This window comes from Panthera tigris, chromosome C1, assembly GCF_018350195.1.
Source record: "Panthera tigris isolate Pti1 chromosome C1, P.tigris_Pti1_mat1.1, whole genome shotgun sequence".
In the NCBI taxonomy this organism is placed as follows: Eukaryota; Metazoa; Chordata; class Mammalia; order Carnivora; family Felidae; genus Panthera; species Panthera tigris.
The window spans coordinates 142874663-142890444 of record NC_056667.1 but is presented as its reverse complement, the minus strand read 5'-3'; the positions used below and the strand labels follow the sequence as shown (position 1 = coordinate 142890444).

At 36.9% G+C, this 15782-nt stretch overlaps 1 protein-coding gene across 2 annotated transcripts in view; it reads right to left on the bottom strand.

Moving 5' to 3' along the window:
- GALNT13 (polypeptide N-acetylgalactosaminyltransferase 13) overlaps nt 1–14796 on the bottom strand; it is a 499222-nt gene extending 484426 nt beyond the window's left edge. For both annotated transcript variants that reach the window (XM_015535906.2, XM_042994459.1), the window contains exon 1: nt 14746–14796. The gene's annotated coding sequence lies outside the window, so the exon portion shown is untranslated. The remainder of the gene's footprint in view (nt 1–14745) is intronic.
- Nucleotides 14797–15782: the final 986 nt, after the last annotated feature.

The following is a 15782-nucleotide window of genomic DNA, read 5'->3' as shown; positions in this document are numbered from 1 at the left end:
ATGCAGAAGAAAGAAAATACTTCTTTGAGTCAGGGCTTTTAGAACATACACAGGTACAAGATCCAGAACATGCGTGAAGGCTTTGGCTTAAAGAGGAAGAAGCATCAGAAGGGAAGAATGAAAGAATGTGTGGGTAGTGGTAAATTAGCAGGAGCTTCCTGGCTCATGGAGGCTGTTTTCCCTGTATGTCAGCAGTTAAGAAAGGAGAGTAGAGCATAGTAAAGTAGAAAAGCTTTTATATAAAACTGAGGAGAATGGGGGAGCCTGGGTGCTCAGTTGGTTAAGTGTCTGACTTCAGTTCAGGTCACGATCTCAGGGTTTGTGAGTTCCAGCCCCGTGTTGGGCTCTGTGCTGAAAGCTCTGAGCCGGGAGCCTGCTTCTGATTCTGTGTCTCCCTCTCTCTCTGACCCTCCCCCACTCGTGCTCTCTCTGTCTCTCTCTCTCAAAAATAAATAAACTTAAAAAAAGAGAACTGTGGAGAATGGAAGACAAATTTCTAGAAAAATACATGAAAGTTGCATCTCAGAGTAGAGGGCTCAGCTGAGGTCATCATCCCAGATTTTTGCCCCATCTCCTTGGTGGGCAGCACCTCCTCTGACGCCCTCCCAGAGGACTTCGGCACGCCTCCCTCGCTCTTCCTTTTTACTTTTACCTTCCAAGAAGAGGATTAACTCAGGTGGTGAGGATTTCATGTTGTATTTTCCATCTTTTTTAAAGAAAGTATATCAATTTAAAAGTGAGATTGTTTTAAGCATGACAAATCAGATATAATACTGTCTGATTCAAATCTCAATGAACTTTTAGTTAGCATGGCTTGAATGTGCTGAAAATGACTTAATGATGATGCATCTTACCAAACCTTTGCACTCATACCTGTAGACGCAGCGAGGGAGAAAACGCAGTGAAGGAAGTAGAAACCCCAAGAATTTCACTCTAAACTAGCTGCATGTTGCTAGGAAAAATATTGTTTGTGGTCATGACCAATATGTATAAATGTTCAAGTGGCACTCTTTATTTTTCTGTCTCCCTCCTCCCTTCCTCTCCTTCAGCTGGACCCTTCTGTTTCCAAGATACCTTCTAGTCTGAGTCTTTGCTGCTCAATTGGGTGTCTCCAGTACTGACTGAGGTTGCCTGGCAACATGACCAATAGAACATTCACCAGCCTGTGTGGCAGCTCTATTTTTTGGTTCGCAGGTGGGGGATTTGGATAGAACTGTATGAGGTTTCCGCTTTGCAATTCTGTTTGATTTCAGTGAGCATCTAATGAAGTTTATTACTTACAATATCATTATTATAGTTTATTGCATTATTCAGCATTGTACAGAGGTTTTTATTTGTCATCATAATTGTTAATACTTCCAGCAAATTTATAAGATTGGAACTGTGCTTCAAAATACTTAATTACTTTTTGGAAGCTTATTAGCATAAAGACAAATTTTTTTTAAATATTAAAAACCAAAAGGTTATTGACAGGGAGAGAAGTACGGGGAACTTCTTGGGGATTGGTTCTATATCTTGGTCTGGGTAGTAGTAACACAAGTGTATAGCTATGTAAAAAGTACAGATATATCAATCTGTATACTTAATATTAGTGCACTTTGCACACTTTAATATACATACGGCATTTTTTGAGAGTTTTAAAAAGTAGTGACAAGATGAATAAATATACATACGCATATAGAAACAGAGGCTATATAAGCTTGATACATTTTAGTTTGGGAATAAAAATAATCCCCAGGCTTTTATCACAGAACATAGTATCTTCTTAAAGACTGGGCATCGCTACTGCATTTAATCACTTTAACAATAGAGACTATTTGGCCATATGGCAACCATGCTTTAACTAATAACTTGCTATTTATAGAAAAGGAGCTTTAACTGTCAATTCAGATGGGCAAATTGAGGAGAGCAGACAGCACTAATAGCCACACACTGCAAAAGATTTGCTATTCACTTCAGCCACCCTGGAACGAAGCGGAATGCCTCAGATACAAAGATCACATCCAGAAATTTATCTCAAGAAGACACTTCATGCACAAAGTCATAGATACGCCTTGCTAGTCTGGTTTCTGAAGTGTCTAAGACCAATAACATCCTACAACGTAATGTGTACAGAAAAATAGATTTGCAAAATGTAACATAAAGTTAAAAAGAGAGGTCTGGGGCACCTGGGTGGCTCAGTCAGCCGAGCATCGGACTCTTGATTTCGGCTCAGGTCATGATCTCACACTTTCCTGGGTTGGGTTCCTGTGTTAGGCTCTGTGCTGGTAGCAGGGAGCCTGCTTGAGATTCTTTCCCTCTCTCTCTGCCTCTCCCCTGCTCACACTCTCTGGTTCTCTCTCAAAAGAAATAAATAAACTTAACAAAATAATGAAAAGTAAAATAAAACAGAGGTCCTTAGTCACTTTATTTCCTTGCATTTTGTTTATAACATTTTATTGTACAATCTCCATGTTACAGAATGTGGGCATTTTTCTGTTCTTTACCCACTGGACTTTCTAAAGAGCTTAACATTGAGGGGCTTCCTGGATGGTTCAGTTGGTTAAGCCTCGAACTTCAGCTCAGGTCATGATTTCATGGGTCATGGGTTTGAGCCCCTCATTGGGCTCAGTGCTGACAGCTGGAGCCTGGAGCCTGCTTCAGATTCTGTGTCTCCCTCTCTGCCCTTCCCCTGCTCATTCTCTCTCTCTCTCTCTGTCTCTCTCTCTGTCTCTCTCTCTCTCTCTCTCAAAAATAAATAAACATTAAAAAAATTTTTAAAGGGTTTAGCATTGAAATTATGCAATTTTTCAAAGTACTTTCACACTGTTCTAATTTCATTTGATCCTCATCATGCCCTTAATATATATTGCCCATTTTATAAATGAGCAATCTAAGGCACAGAGAATTTAAGTGACTTTCCCAAAGTGACACACTTTCTCTAAGCAAGCAATCTCCACAACCAGAACTGGAAGCCAGTTTTCTAAATACAACACCATGTTGTTGTTCAGTTCATACCTATTTTTCATTTCAGAACTGGCAAAACTTCACAACAAAGCCAGTTCCTGTAAAAATTCAACTTCGATTCAAGTAATTAAGTCTTTATCATTTTATTTGAAGATCTTTAGGATGTTTCTTTTGACAAGAGGCTATGTCTGGGGCAAGGAGAACTGCATAGAATCATGGTGCTTTAAAGCTGTCACATAGGTGGTGGAGGTCAGTTCAGCTACCTAACTGCTTTGTCAGCTGACAAAACTGATGTCCAGAGGGTTACAATGACTTTCACAAGTTTCATAACTTTTAATGGTAGAATTCAAACTGGAAGTCATCTTATCTGTCTCTTGGTTCGACATTACATAAAGTGCTGCTCTCAGAAACCTAAATTTTGAGCAATATTTCACTATGGTTCAAAGTATAAAAATGATATATTTAAAGGGTAGAAATGGAGACTCTCAATCCCATCTAAAAGATAAAGCTTCATCCAAGAAAAACAAGGTAAATTGCCTTCCTGACCTATCAATCAGTATTAGGCTTGAATAAACTCTGTCCTCCCTTAAATAACTGAATCTAATGTTAATATAAGATGAGTAATATAAAACATACTATTTATTGATCCTTTCCTATGTGACAGACCCTTTGCATGTATTATCATATTCTATCTTCACCAAAATGTTTTAAGATACTAATTATCATACCCCTTTACAACTGAGAAAGTAGAACAAGTTAGGATAAGAACCTTGGCTCAAGGTCACATAACTAGCAATTTGCAGAGCTGAGATCAGAACCCAGAGATCAACATCTCTGTTTTATGATAGAATCTGTGCATTTTAACCCACATCATTCTGCTTCAGAAATTAGATTACCAGAATGCATTTTGCCCATCTTCTAATTGCGAGTGAGATTGCTAAGAGCCCACCAAATAGCTATCATCGTCTCCCCTACTAGGGACATATTCAGAGCCATTGTGTGTGCAGCAAAAAATACTATACACACCAGCCACTTTTGCAACAAAGAGTAATGATGCTTAGGTAGAAAATATTGGGTAGAGTTTACACAGAATTTCCTTGAAGAAAGCTAAATCAGCTGGTAGCATGCCCCTTTGCTATTGCAGTATTTTTTTTTTCCATTCTTGCTGCATAGAATACAAATACAACTGATGGCTGTGCTCCAGTAGTCATGTTAAACCACTGGAAAACCCTTGAGGATGAAGTCATATGACCAAGATGCTAGAACAGGACTACAGAAGGAGACTAGATTCTCTAATGAACAAGGTACCACAATCCCAGCTCCACAATGCCATTGGCCAGAGTTCCTTTTGCAGGAAAAAAACTTGAACTTCACCTTATTTAAAACAATGAAATCTTGTTACGCATAATCCGTTGAGCTTCAATTGCTCACAAAACAGTGATAGCAACAACTCACTTTTGTGTGGAAATACTACTGAAGATAGCATTAATTTGAGATTTCTGGCTCCAGTAATTGCCGACTAAGTAATGTAAAGGAAAAAACTCATCTTGCTTTGGAACACTTGAAAAGTTGAGTTAAAATATATGTGAAAAAAATGCAGTTTTGCTTCTAATACTTTGAAAGTCAAAAGCCACCAGAGAATATTGCTCTTACCCTAACAGTAAGAAAAGGCCAGATAATCTACAAAATAATAACTTTTCTTGAGCTCATAAGAGAGCTGGAGTTGCAAGGCAAAGAGATTAACCAAATTTCAAAGGGTAACAGCCATTCCGAGGAGAGACAGGACATATGAGCCTTTTCACCTTTGATAGAACATGAGAGGAACAGGTGCTCATTATGAAAGAAGGTAAGAAGAAAATAGCTAAAATTGTAACAAATACTTGAAGGCCAGAATGGGTCACCAGAACAATATAGACACCCTGGGATCACCCAGACACAAAGGAATATGCATTCATGTGTAAGCATTTTTTTTTTTTTCAGACGTCTACCAGCTGCTTAGCAGAAAGACTGAGGTCAAGGCAGGAGACCAGAAAAAGCACTTTGGTGTCACAAAAACACAAAATCTTTTCTGATTCCCAAGACCCTTCTCTAATGCAAAGCAACACTTAGCCTTTTAGGACACAAAGCAGAGATCTGCTACCACTGGGGGAAGAACAGGAACCTCTTCCACCAAAGAACCCCACAGAGACAAGTAAAAGTTTGGGCGGGCACCATGGGAGGAATGGGCAGGAATGCAGAAAGAGCCATTCTCCCAAGTTCCAGATGCACAAGGCATGTCTAAGGTTAAGACTGGAGGAAAGGAACCCAGGACCCTCCTGCACCCACCAGGAGCACTATTCTTGGTAACAAGCAATAGCGCTCTGCCACTTGGGAGTACAAGGGTGCAACAAGAACTTTGCTATGGAAGCATGGGAGACATTCTAAAAGAGGGAAGGGTAGAGAACAAACAAAATGTCCTCTGGCACTCTAGGTCCCACAGTAAGCCCAAGAAAGCAGCAGCTCTGCTTCTGGAACATGACATCTGTGAAAAAACAACCAATCAATATAAATCATCAGATTAACAAAGTAAAAACAGAAAAATTGTGTGCCTGGGTGGCTCAGTCGGTTGAGCATCCGACTTCGGCTCAGGTCATGATCTTCCAGTCTGTGGGTTAGAGCCCCATGTGGGGCTCTGTGCTGACAGCTCTTGGAGCCTGGAGCCTACTTCAGATTCTGTATCTCTTTCTCTTTCTGCCCCTCCCTGACTCATGCTCTGTTTCTCTATCTCTCAAAAATAAATAAACATTAAAAAAATTTTAAATAATCTGATAATCTCAATAGATACATAGGAAGCATTTGATAAAATTCAAAACCCAGTTATGATTAAAAATCCCAGCAAAACAAGAGAAAAATAAATTTCTCTATCTAATGTATGATATTTATCAAAAATTAGTACAGTAAATAGCATTTTTAACAGTAAATTGGTGACAGTATTGCCTTTGACTCGGGAATAAGAGCAGAATGTCCACTCTTCCCACTTCTTTCAGCATTGCTCTGGACATTGCAGCCAATTGAATAAAATATGAAAAAGAAAAGGGTAAAGCTTGAAAAGTATTAAATAATATTATCTTTGATCAGAGAAAACATAGCTCTTTATATAGAAAATCCAAAAGAACCTATTTAAAATATTAGAATTAATAAGTGAGTTTATGATCTGCTGCAGGCAAGCTCAATATTTTAAAAAAACTCTATTCAAGGAACAAAAAGAAAATAAGGTTTTAAAATTAGACAATATATAAGAATATTTGACTGCATAAAACATCTAGGACAAATTAACTACAAAGTATAAGACATATATGATTGAGAGAAATTAAAAAGACCTAAATAAATGAAGCATATATACTATGTTCACAGATTTAAAAAGTCAATATTTTAAGCATACTAATTCTTTAAAAATATACTTAACAATAGATTGAATGCAATTCCAACTAAAATCCCAACAATTATTTTTTGTGTGTCAAACTTGACAGAGTAATTCTAAAATTTGTATGAAATAAGGCAAGGTCAAGATTCCTGGAATAAAAACATAGTGAGGGAACTTGTCTTAATAGATAATTTAAAAATGACAATAGTTAAAATAGTGGCTTAATTAGAAAGAAGAAATTAATAGCCCAAATAAAAGTAATAGTAGGCCCCCAAAACACAGACATATACAGCACTTAAAAAGATGCCATTTGAGAGCAGTGGGCAAAGAGAGGAATTTTCAGCATGATTCTGTAACAACTGGATATCCAGCTGGAAGAGAAAATAGGACTTGACTTCTACCTCAAACCAGCCACAAAAATAAATTTAAAGGAAATGATCTAAATGTAAAGAGGCAAAAATATGATTATAATTAAAATTAGAAACTTTTCCTCATCAAAAACTCCATTAAGAAATTGAGAAAGTTGGGGCATCTGGGTGGCTCAACCTGTTAAGCACCCAACTCTTAATTTCAGTTCAGGTTGTAATCTCACAATTCATGAGAGCTGTCAGCACAGAGGCTGCTTGGGATTCTCTCCCTCCCTCTCTCCCTCCCTCCTTTTCTCTGTCTCTTTCTCTCTCTCTCTCTCTCTCTCCCTGCCCCCCCCCCAAAATAAATAAATTAACTTTAAATAAAAGAAAAAAGACATTGAAAAAGCAAGTCACAGAGAAGAAAAGGTATTTGCAATATGTAATTGAAAGGGGAATCAATTCAAATACAATTAACTTCTGCATATTAACAATAAAAAAATCAACACACTAGAAAAGTAGGCAAGACACTTGAACAGGCAATTTACAGACAATAATATCTATATGGCAATTAAACCGCATAACAAAACCACATTTACAATAGGGAAATGTAAACTCTGTTCTCATCAGAATGGCTATAACTAAAAAGACTGTACCAAGCATGGATACAGATGAAACAAAGGGAACTCTCGTACACTACTGACTACAATGTAATTAGTGTAACTACTTTGGAAAACTGTTTAACAGTATCTACTAAAATTGAAAAGTTGTATTCAATATAACTGAACAATTTCATCACTAACAGTAATGCATGGATATGTACAGCAAAACATATTTAAAAGAATGTTCATAGCAGCACTATTCATATTTGCCCAAACCCAGAAATAGCTCAAATGTCCATCAACAATACATGGATAAATACTGTAGTACTTTTCTACAATGGCACACTACCTAGCAATGAAAATTAATGAATCACACAAAAACATTAATGAAACTTAGATATATAAATTCAGGAATGCATGTTGTATGACCTACATATATAAATTTAAAAAATCGAGCTAAACTAACATTTTGTATTTAGGGATGCATGATAAAATGTTAAAACTACAATGGACAAGCAAGGAAGTGATCGCGAAAGTCATGAAAAAGTTATCCTTATGGAATTGATGGAAGAGGAGTAATGTTTAGAGGCAAAACAACAAGATTTTTGAGATGCAGAAAATATTCTATTTCTTTTTTTGTAAGTTTATTTATTTTGAGAGAGAGAGAGAGAGAGAGAGAGAGAGAGAGAGAACACATCTGTAAGCAGGGGAGGGGCAGAGAGAGAGGGAGGGAGAGAATCCCAAGCAGGCTCCATGCTGTCAGTGCACAGCCTGAAAAAGAGGCTCCATCTCACAAATGGTGAGATCATGACCTGAGTTGAAATCAAGATTCAGACACTTAACTGACTGAGCCCCCTGGGTGTTCCAGAAAATGTTCTATTTCTTGATCTGCACAATGAAGTTACATGGGTCTTTGCTTGTAAAGTTCATTGTTTTGTGCTCGTAATGCATAAAAATTCACAGTAAACACATGCAAAATGTCAATAATTCTGGAATTAAATCTTATAAATTTAAAATTACGATAAATGAGATAGAGTTCCATGAACATAAGTAACATATATTGAGAATTTACTATGTGTCAGGGACCACTGTAAGTGCTTTATCTTTTTTTTTTTTTTTTAATTTTTTAAGTTGATTTATTTATTTTGAGAGACACAGTGATGGCACTAGTAGGAGATGGCCAGAGGCGGGGGGGGGGGGGGGGGAGGGGAGAGAGAGAGAGAGAGAGAGAGAGCATCCCAAGCAATCTCTGTGCTGCCATCACAGAGCCCAATGCAGGGCTTGAACCCATGAACCATGAGATCATGACCTGAGCCAAAACCAAGAGCCAGACACTTAACCAACTGAGCTACCCAAGGGTCCCTGTAGGTGCTTTACCTTATTTAACTTTCACAATTATTCAGAAAACATACTACTTCTCCTATCACATTTCAAAGGTGAAAAAACTGAGGCCAGAGAGCTTACATACTTGACACACAAAAAGTTACACAGCTAAAGTCGCGTAGTTAAAATCTCACATTACAAAAGTCACATGGCTAAAGATGCCTCATTCTGGGATCTGAACCCATGCAATGGTATGGTTCTGGAGGCCAGGCTTTTAAGCAGCATATTATGCTACTTCTCCAATATAGGAAAAGAGAGATACTCTCTATGTTGGGTGTTAGTTTTTTTCCCTTGTCAAAATTATTGTTTAGTATGATGGTAAACTAACTAAAATATTGGTCTTTCATGCACCCAAGATATTTAATCTTTAATTTAGCACTCTATCCTTGTTTCAGTTTAAGCTCTGCTAAGGAAGGAAGACAAATCATATTAAGATGACATATTTACTATTCTAATTTATAATTGAGCAATATCATAAATTACACTGTTCCTGTTGCCCAGCATAGGAATGAATGTATCTAAGAGATTCATCACTAACCATAAGGGATACTTCTCCCTAAAAGTCAGAAGATGTTTCTCCCTACCCCAAAGACTTAACTGAAGAAGGGGCAAACCCTGAAGAAAAAAACAAAACAAAACAAAACAAAATAAAACAAAATAAACAAACAAAAAAACCACAACTATTTATCTGACTATTGGTAATGTCATTTTCCAGTTCATTCAACCTGGAAATCTCAGTTATTTTTTTCAGAAATGATGTGCAGTTACAGATTCTAGAGCTTGACTTAACACATTCAAGTGTCACCTTGGCTATTTTCTAGCTATTTAACCAACAACAATTTACTTGGCTAAATTCTGCCTCAGTTTTCTCTTGTGCAAAATGGGGATGACATCAGTATCTACCTCTCAGAGTTGTCTGATATAAAATTAAATGACAAATATAAGTTATTTAAAACAGAGTCTGTTAGGGGCGCCTGGGTGGCGCAGTCGGTTAAGCGTCCGACTTCAGCCAGGTCACGATCTCGCGGTCCGTGAGTTCGAGCCCCGCGTCGGGCTCTGGGCTGATGGCTCGGAGCCTGGAGCCTGTTTCCGATTCTGTGTCTCCCTCTCTCTCTGCCCCTCCCCCGTTCATGCTCTGTCTCTCTCTGTCCCAAAAATAAAAATAAAAAACGCTGAAAAAAAAAAAAATTAAAAAAAAAAAAAAAAAACAGAGTCTGTTACACAGCAAATACCACACAAGGGATTCTGGTTATTATTACTCCCTGTCCCCATCTCCTTCAAAGCCTCACCTCCATCTAGTCCTTGTCTCCATTCCCACTGCTGCTACCTCAGGTCTTACCCTCCACTCTTATTCTTATACTGCTCTATTTTCCTAAAATTTGTTCTCTTATCTACAAGTCTTCCAACTGGAATCCATTGTGAAGACACCACCAGGCTAGTATTCAAATAGAAATTTTTGTTCACATGATTGGCCTTCCCAAAATATTCTTTTTTTTTTTCTATTGCCTACCAATTAAATTCAAAGTTGTAAATGTGTTTACCGCTATTTCCTACAGCCTAGCCCCAGCCTTAATTTTCCAGTGTTATCTGTTTTGAGACCAACACAAGAAACTTATCCTGCTGCCTAATTAATGTCAAGTACGCCACTTCAATTCTAAGCTCTTTTATGCCATTTCCTTGACTTCTCTGTGAACATTTTCCACCTGCACCAAGATCTAGTGGAAATGCAACCTCCATGATGAAATCTTGAGCGAATGCTGTTCAGAATTAAACCTTTCTTAAATCTCCTCTAATGCTTTATTCTTTTTCACATATAGGGACTTGTTTTTTTTTTTATTATTTCTCAAATTATTTAAAGGGCTTTATTAATTCGATTACTTTAGGCCACTCTCCTGACACCATATCCTAATACCACATCCTTCATTTATGCCTGTGCCTGTGTTATTTCCTTAAATTGAACACAGAATTTTCTTGAGTCATTTTTGTACTTCCCTCCTACTTGCTGCTCCAGTACTAAACCAGCATGGTGTTTCTCATATTAGCGGAGCATGCAATTAATATCTATTGAATGAAGTGAAATATTATCACTAAATGTAATCACTAGCTTTGTTTTTCAGAGACCAAACACGAAAATTGAAAGGAGAAGCATTCTGTAAGTCCTTTATTCTCAAAACCAACAGTAGTGTGAGAACACAGAGTGACCTATTCTCTCTTAGGGCAATAATATTTTAAATACCAGAAAGTTCGAAAATATCCCTCAGGTAAAATGTTGCTGGCAGTTTGTTTCAAGAAGTTATGTGTAAAAGGACTGGGATCAGTGGATGATTGCAATGGAAAAAGATGAAGATCACCAAAGAGATGGAAAGGGAAAGTGTCAGTGTGGTCAGTGTGGTGTCGTAAGCACGTCCCTCAGTGATGACACACTTTACGAGGACAAATAGGGAGGGCAATAATTAAGTCTAGCTAAACTCTTCATTCCATTGCATGAAAAGGCAGGAGAACTGCAGGAAAACAGTGTGGTTAGGCATTTCAAATTCTGAGGAGAAGCATAAGATACGGTCTCTGCCTTAGAGAGGGAACTTTTTCACTTTTTAAGTTTTCTTTACACAAGCAGCATTTTTTAAAGGCGATTTGTTTCAGATTGCCAAGTGGTCCTATTAGCAATATGTAACAGCGAGAAACTAAGCATGTCTGATTTCATACTGCTATTTCCTTTGCTGCTGTGGTGAATAGTTTAGTAATTCTGCTTAGCCCTGTATGTAGGCACGTTACAGCTAAGATCTGCAGAAACCACTCTTTACCCAAAACCTACTTCACCCAGAAGATAAGGAAGTACAGAAATGATTAGTCTATGATTAAGACTTACAGGAATGGCATGACCAGATTCCTGTGTACAAAGATGAACTGAGCAAGGACAAAGAAGTTACATGACCTTTCTTGGATTTCTACAGATATTAGTCACCTTTTGACTCCAACTCCTTTCTACCATCCCCTTTTGCTAACGTACAAGCAGCTCAAATTCTATGCTGAGGGAAGATGCTTCTCTGGGATGGTAGTCTGCCATTTCCTCAGTTTGCTGTCTTTCTGAATAAAGTCACTTTACTTGCCCCAACCCCTTGCCTCTTGACTTACCGCCTGTCCTGTGGGAGCAGAATAAGCTTGGGCTGGGTTACAAATGAGAGGCAATTATCATTTATTTTAGTTGAAATTCAATAATCAACTACTTATATACTAAAGAATTCTTATGCATGATCTGAGGTTTTGGAGCAGTGTTTTTATGCAAATAAAAGAAAGTTACATCAACCACAAATTTTCAGTCCTTAACACTCAGGTGAAAAGTATAAAGAAACAGGACTTTAGAATTGGATCAGCCTCAAAGCTTCATTGCCATGAATGATAGATTGAAACTTCCTATTGTGCATTTTCCTCAAACAAAACAATGGGGACAATAACATACCTACTTCATCATATTATTGCTTAGATTAAATGAGATATTGAATGCAAAGTACATGGGATAGAGTAAATACTTAATAAATTTTGTTTCCTTGTCCACATGGCTTCAATGTCCATAAATTGTTTCATAAAGTATCAGATGAGATTATGACCTCAAGTTAACTGACCATCATTTCAACTATTTTCTTTATTTTATATCTGTAAGTTTGTCCTGTCTCTTTCAAAATAAGCATTTCAGACTCTGGAAACACTTCACACTGCCTCTTCTTTTCTACAAAAAGCACACACATTTCAGCCTAGATATACAAATAACACACAATAGGATATATATGTGTGCTGATTTTATATACTGTATATTTACATGCCGATTACCTAAATGGTTTGTTTCTTCACTAAAAGTTAAAAGATGTCTACATTTATAAAGAAGGCTGAACTTTAGTTCCTTTTGGCACATGTCAATCAACAGTATTCACTGAGTACTTTTGTGGTGTACTTTATGTAACGTTAGGATGCTTATTAACAAATATATTTAAATTGAATTATCAAATTACTTTGTACCTGGAATTGTGCTATACTTTACATGTGTTAACACACTAGAAATTAAGTAGTTCCTAATATTACATCCATTTTATTTTTTTATATTAAATGTAATTTATTGCCAAATTGTTTTCCATACAACACCCAGTGCTCATCCCAACAGCTGCCCTCCTCAATGCCCATTACCCACTTTCCCTGTCATCCCACCCCCCATCAACCCTCAGTTTGTTCTCAGTATTTAACAGTCTCTTATGGTTTGCTTCCATACCTCTCTGTAACTTTTTTCCCCCTTCCCCTCCCCCATGGTCTTCTGTTAAGTTTCTAAGAATCCACATATGAGTGAAAACATATGGTATCTGTCTTTCTCTGCCTGACTTATTTTACTTAGTATAATACCCTCCAGTTCCATCTAATCTTACATCCATTTTAAAGAAACATTAAGTATGTTTTTTTGAGAGAGGGAAAGAGCAAGCAAGGGAGAGAGGTGGGGGGGGGGGAGAGACAGAGAGAGAGAGAGAGAGCGAGCAGAGCCAGACATGGGGTTCGATCCCACAAACCTGGGATCATGACCTGAGCCAAAATTGAGAGTCGGACCCTCAAATGACTATGCCACCCAGGTGCCCCGACATTAAGTAATTTGTTCAGTCATACAGCTAATAAGTGATAAATCCAGTATTTAAAGCCAGGTGGTCTGAATTCCTAAACATACTCTAGACTACGTTTTTAAAGTTGTTATATTGGGAGACAGCATAAAAACATCAATGCTACCATTATTGTTTCTACATTTTTTGGAAATTCTACTTTAGAACTGTCTTCCTAAACATCTCACTTCATCAAACAAGGAACGCAAGCATGTAAAATCTAGGAGTCTGATTCTGTGGTCCCTCCAAACTCTGAAAATAATAATAGGCTTTAATTTTATTTGGTTGTTTTTTTTAATGAATGAGAGAAAACTCTTGAAGAACTTCAGAATACTAATTCTAAACCTGTTTTTTGTTTTTGTTTTTGTTTGTTTGTTTTTATCAAAGATTACCTTAGGTGATTTTTTTCAGGACCTACATTTTCATTTATTTCACACCAGTTCAAGGCAGTCCAAGCTTGGGGTGTGTGGGTGGCTCTGTCGGTAAAACATCCCAACTTCAGCTCAGGTTGTGATCTCCTGGTTCATGGGTTCGAGCCCCATGTCGGGCTCTGTGCTGACAGCTCAGAGCCTGGAGCCTGCTTCAGATTCTGTGTCCCCCTCTCTCGCTGCCCCTCCCCTTCTCTCTCTCTCTCAAAAATAAATAAACATTAAAAAAATTTTTAAAGCATTCCAAGTTGGACTGGAGATTGGAAAGCATCATTTGACAAGAAAGCAATGACATGATAGACAATACAGAAAAAAAATACATTTTCAGAATAATGCTTAAAGAAAACAGAAATATAAATAAATTATCAGAACACGTTTAAACTCTTAAATATTCAGCCTCTTAGATAGGTTATTTAACTGTCTACATTAATAGTTGGAGACCATATTTTCTGAAAAGTCTTGGTTCAAAGCCCAGATTCACCACTTTGAAAAGATGTTGAGTAAGGTAGTAAAACTTCTTAGGTCTCAGGTTTATTTATAAAATGAGGATAAAAATAATAATCTTAAAATATTTCAGGGAGAATTATAGGCAACACACACAAGTTACCTGATTCACAGTAAATCTTAATACTGGGCCAATCTTAATACTTAATTTAATACTCTTTTTTAAAGTTCCCGTATCAGCACTGGTTAATAACACCTGCTTTCTACACTCTACTCAACTTATGATCAAGAGAAAAACATCTCATTTAAATATAAGTGAGAAATATCATGTGCAAGTTATATAAGTAGAACAATAGTAAAATTTGTCATCAGAAATCTTGAATTTATACAACTTAATTCAGACTAGCAAACAGCTCATCAAATTTTTTATCTTTTATATACATTTTGCCTCAATATTCACAAATATCAAGAACCATAAATAGAAATGTGTTCTTTTATGACTGCCAAATTCATTCAGCATGACTGCAATTGAGTGGAAAAATAAAAATACATATTACTTACTGTATGTGGCGTTTGGCAATTTCAAAATGATTTGCAAACATTCATCTTCAAAATACTCCTACAAAATGCATCTGTGAAGAGAAAAAAATCCAAATGAGTAAGCGATTTGCCAAGGTCACAGAAAAGCTAATCCAGACCAACAGAAACTTAGACAATACATAAACATACTGAAATAAGGTTTTGCAAAATATAGTTTATACACCTAGGAAAGTATAATGGGCTGATGAACAGAAATATTCCCAACTGTATGCAAATATCCCGTATTTAAGTCAAAGATAATACTCTTAAGAGGTAAGAAGAGTCTGCACATTGACTTCAAGAATATATGTGACAAACACAGCTTCCCTAGAACATGGCAGAACAACATAAAAGCAATTCAAAAGCATGATATAAGTAAATTTAAGTTGGAGACTTGAGGTGCTTATTAAAATAATTCAAGCTTTTTAAAATGTACTTTTGTCTGATATATGAAGATCACTGAGTTAGAAAAGAATTTTGCTTGATTTATCCAGAGAATTGCACCAATTCGCTTTGTAATTGCATTTCGATTCTAATTGAAAACCACGCACTGAGAAAAATGCATGCGTGCCATTTGCACACCTTACAAATATATACAAACATCCATTTCTTTCTTCTCAGAAGTTCACTTCTAAGGGGAAAGTTCATCAGATTCTAGTAATTAAGTTGTTTTAGAGAAGAGGTGTTGGGAAAAGCACATTAATTTCAAACCTCAAAATATTTTCAACTTCAATGGATTTTATTCTACTGGGTATAGTGTGTTATAAAAGAAATACCTAAAAGGAAACAAAACCAAACACAACCTGATGACATATGTAACCCTTTAAAGTACAATGTGTTATTTCAGGCAGATCAAACACACTATGGAGGGTAGAAATAAAAATCCTCTTAAGTAGCAAGCATCGTTAGTGGCATTCTCAGTGACCAGCAGAATCTCTGCCCACAGAGATTTGGTTTACAGTACTGAACAGAAATATGAGCTTACTAATGAGGGACGTGTACTTTTTGAGTTCACCAAA